The sequence below is a fragment of the Procambarus clarkii genome, chromosome 73 (assembly GCF_040958095.1).
Source record: "Procambarus clarkii isolate CNS0578487 chromosome 73, FALCON_Pclarkii_2.0, whole genome shotgun sequence".
Lineage (NCBI taxonomy): Eukaryota > Metazoa > Arthropoda > Malacostraca > Decapoda > Cambaridae > Procambarus > Procambarus clarkii.
Genome location: NC_091222.1, coordinates 29,660,027 through 29,664,609, shown reverse-complemented (window position 1 = coordinate 29,664,609; position 4,583 = coordinate 29,660,027). Strand labels below are relative to the sequence as shown.

Sequence of the window (4,583 nt, the reverse complement as noted above, 5' to 3'; positions counted from 1 at the left end):
CGACCTCGTGTCGGGAGAGACCTACCCGCCAAATTTAAGCATATTAATAAGCGGAGGAAAAGAAACCAACAGGGATTCCCTTAGTAAGGGCGACTGAACGGGGAAGAGCCCAGCGCATAACCTCGTGTCTTAACCGGCACGAGGGGTGTTGCGTTTCGGAGGGTCCGGCACGCCGTCCCATACCGCCTAAGTCAAGCTTGAAAGCGGCCACTACCCATGGAGGGTGACAGGCCCGTGTGGCGGCGCCCGCGAGGGCATAGATGGGGCGGTCGGAAAGGGCCTCTCTGTAGAGTCGGGTTGCTTAATAATGCAGCCCAAAGCAGGTGGTAAACTCCATCTAAGGCTAAATATGACCACGAGACCGATAGAGGACAAGTACCGTGAGGGAAAGTTGAAAAGAACTTTGAAGAGAGAGTTCAAGAGTACGTGAAACCGTTAAGAGCCAAACGGGTGGAACCTCGAAGGTCGAACTGGGGGATTCAGCTCGTCGGCTGTCGGCTGGGTGGGGACGTAACAAAGCGACCCAGGAATACTTGGGCGTGCCTCCACCCACGCCGGCGTCGGCGGGCGTATTTCGCCTCACAGTAGGTCGCCGCGACCCGTTGCTTTTGGGGACGTCGAAGGCCCGGACGGATTGGTACCCTACCGGCTGGGGATGCGGCTTCGGCTTCTCCTCTTGTCCGGTGGGCGAAACCGCCGGTGTCCTGGCTGCCCTGCGACGGTCGTAGAGACGAGCCCCTCCCATTCGTGGGGGGCGGCTCTCGCGGCGTGCAAAAGGTCGGTGATCCACCCGACCCGTCTTGAAACACGGACCAAGGAGTCTAACATGTGTGCGAGTCAGTGGGCGCACTAAACCCAGAGGCGTAATGAAAGTGACACGGGTTCGGCTGTCGCCTCGTGTGGCAGCCGGACTCAGGGCCGATCCCTCACCGGTTGCCCTCGCCTCTCTCCCGCGTCTCGGTAAGCCGGGTGAGCTATTTTCCCCGGCCGCTGCTGCGGGGCTCGGGGGGAGGCGGGGTGCGATGGTGTCCGTAAAAAAGAGCCTGCTGTTGCAGGGGGGCGCAGGCCCGGGACTTGCCAGGACGCCGCGAGACTGTCACTTTGCTGTGAGGCTCCAGGGTCGATCAGCGGGTCATGCGTGCAGTCGGCAAGTACCATGAGCAGACATGTTGGGACCCGAAAGATGGTGAACTATGCCTGGCCAGGATGAAGCCAGAGGAAACTCTGGTGGAGGTCCGTAGCGATTCTGACGTGCAAATCGATCGTCGGAGCTGGGTATAGGGGCGAAAGACTAATCGAACCATCTAGTAGCTGGTTCCCTCCGAAGTTTCCCTCAGGATAGCTGGAACTCGTGGGATGAATTTCATCCGGTAAAGCGAATGATTAGAGGCCTTGGGGACGAAACGTCCTCAACCTATTCTCAAACTTTAAATGGGTGAGATGCCGAGCTTGCTTGAACGCTGAAGCTTCGGCGACTAATCTGAGTATCTAGTGGGCCATTTTTGGTAAGCAGAACTGGCGCTGTGGGATGAACCAAACGTCGAGTTAAGGGGCCTAAATGAATGCTCATTCAGATCCCATCGAAAGGCGTTGGTTGCTATAGACAGCAGGACGGTGGCCATGGAAGTCGGAATCCGCTAAGGAGTGTGTAACAACTCACCTGCCGAAGCAACTAGCCCTTAAAATGGTATGGCGCTCAAGCATTCTCCCGATACTCGACCGCCGGGGCACTAGCGGCCAGCGACGAAGAGCGCAGGTCTCGAAGCCCCGGCGAGTAGGAGGGTCGCAGTGGTGAGCGCTGAAGGGATCCGGCGTGAGCCGGCCTGGAGCCGCCACTGGTGCAGATCTTGGTGGTAGTAGCAAATACTCGAGAGAGACTCCCTTGAAGACCGAAGTGGGGAAGGGTTCCATGTGAACATCAGTTGGACATGGGTTAGTCGCTCCTAAGCCCAAGGCTAAGGCCTGATTCCCACGCTAGCGGCAACGGCCAATGCGAGCCAGAAATGTTTTTTTTTTTTTTTGGTACAAGGACGTGCCGAGTACAATGAGTGAGTTGCCCGGGGATCAGTGGCGAAAGGGAATACGGTACTTATTCCGTAACCAGGACCCGGATACGAAGCAGGTGCAAGCGCCTTCGCCCTCGGGCGTTGGAATGCTGCCCTGTGCAGGACCCCGGTAACGGGAACCAGCTCGCGTCCGCCGGCGGTGGTCCGGGAAAGAGTTTTCTTTTCTGTTTAAGGCGCCGTGACCCTGGAAGCCATTCGCAGAGAGAAAGGGTATTGGTAACACGGTCTGCCGTAGAGCGCCGCGGTTCTTGCGGCGTCCCGCGTGCCACCGCCGGTCCGTGAAACATGCGAGGGAGGTAACTGGGGCAGCGCGGGTCTCCATGCCCGCAACGCCTAGTTTCGGGCCAGTGCGTACCCATATCCGCAGCCGGTCTCCAAGGTAAGCAGCCTCTGGTCGATAGACTAATGTAGGTAAGGGAAGTCGGCAAATTAGATCCGTAACTTCGGGATAAGGATTGGCTCTGAGGATCGGGCCAGTCGGGCCTGTGCAGGAAGCGGGCCTGGGTTCGGGCGCAGGACTGGGCGAGGTGAAGGTCGGGGACGTCCGCTCTGTCGGGCCAGCTGTCCTGAACCGAGCTCGGACCGGCGTATCTCCGTCCCTTCCGTGGAACGCGCTAGGCTGCGTGGGCGTGTTCTCGAGCGGCGCGGCGTGCCCGTCCCCCCTCTATTTGGAGGGGGTGGGTGCAAGGCGTCGTCCCGGTTCACTCCAAACCCACTTCGGCTGGCGCCCAGCGATCAACTCAGAACTGGCACGGACCAGGGGAATCCGACTGTCTAATTAAAACAAAGCATTGCGATGGTCAGAGATAGATGTTGACGCAATGTGATTTCTGCCCAGTGCTCTGAATGTCAAAGTGAAGAAATTCAAAGAAGCGCGGGTAAACGGCGGGAGTAACTATGACTCTCTTACCCCCACGGAGGTGGAACCAGCCCGTCTCTTTCCATTCTGGGAAACGCTATTCTCTAGACCCACATCGCCGGACCGCCGCCCAATTCGCGACCGTGATCCAGTGAATCAGCAACTAGGGAACCCAATAACACCAGAGGAAATCCTTGTTGCTCTCAAGGCAAGTAGCAGTGCTGCTCCTGGCCCAGACGGTATCACTATACGTTTACTTAAAGCTATACCAATCAGAGTGTTCGCAAAACTGTTTAATCTGTGGTTGGTAAACGAATCCCTGCCACACCCGTTTCGCAAGAACAAAACGGTGCTTATACCTAAGAAACCTAACCCAGACTCTCCTTCCCATTATCGCCCCATAACGATGTCATCAACGATAGTAAGGCTGTTCCATAAGATTCTGAGCAGCAGACTCTCTGAGGCAGTCAGGATCGACAGGCGGCAGAAGGCATTCATCCCCGTTGACGGATGCCCTGAAAACCTGGTGATCCTGGATGCCCTCCTTGCTGAGGCTCGTGCGCTTAAACACAACACGCACCTGGCGTTTCTGGATATGGAGAAGGCTTTCGATAGCGTCTCCCATCCGGCCATTCACCGGGCCATGAAACGTAAAGGCATCCCGAAGCCTTTACGGACTTATATCATGTCGGGCTATGACAGGTCCTCAACCATTATAACCAGCCAAGGTGAGAAGTCGAAGGACATCCTGATCACTAGGGGGGTGAAACAGGGTGACCCCCTGTCTCCATTTCTTTTCAACCTGATAATTGACGAGGCAATTACCAGGGCTAAAGACCTGGGGCTAGGGGTTGGTCTGGGCGGCGAAAAGGTATCAGCGCTGGCGTTCGCCGACGACCTGGTTGTGGCAGCGGAAACGGCTGCCGGACTACAGACACTCATAACCAGTATTTGCCGCACGCTGCGCGGCTCTGGTCTCAAAGTAAACGCCGCAAAATGCCGGACGCTGAGCATAGCGATTGATGCGCATCGGAAGACATGGCATGTCCCCACCAGGAAGGCATATTATGTCGGAGACGATGCAATCGGTACTATGAGTGTGGCGGACGAGTACAAGTACTTAGGGATACTGATCGGAGCCGGGGGCAGACGCTTATCCTATGGTTCCCTGTTTGAGGACGGCCTGACCAACATCACCAAGGCGCCGCTCAAACCCCAACAGAGGTTATACCTACTAAAGCACCACCTAATCCCCAAAATGAACCACCGCCTTGTCCTCGGACACGTGGCTAAAACGGAGTTGGCGAGGTTGGACCGGCGGCTGCGACACGCCACTCGTGGCTGGCTGCGGCTGCCCCATGACACCCCCAACGCCTTTATCCACGCCGACGTCAAGGACGGTGGACTAGGGATACCCGACTTTGCCACATCGATCCGGCTACAAAAGAACAAGCGGCTCGGGGCGCTGACCGGATCAGCGGACCCAGTGGTGGTGGCAGCGGCTCTCCTACCCGCATTCCAAGCGAGAATGCGCCGGTGGGTAGACCCGGCCACGGCCGCTGGAACGCCATCCAGCAGGACGACCGAGTGCGCTAGAAGATGGAGGGCAAAACTGTACAGCATGGTCGACGGCGCCGGCCTCGCTTCCTCTTGTGAGG

At 57.4% G+C, this 4,583-nt stretch overlaps 1 pseudogene; it reads left to right on the top strand.

The window, feature by feature from the left end:
* The window catches only part of LOC138356704 (large subunit ribosomal RNA), a 7,296-nt pseudogene continuing 2,713 nt past the window's right edge, over positions 1-4,583 (top strand).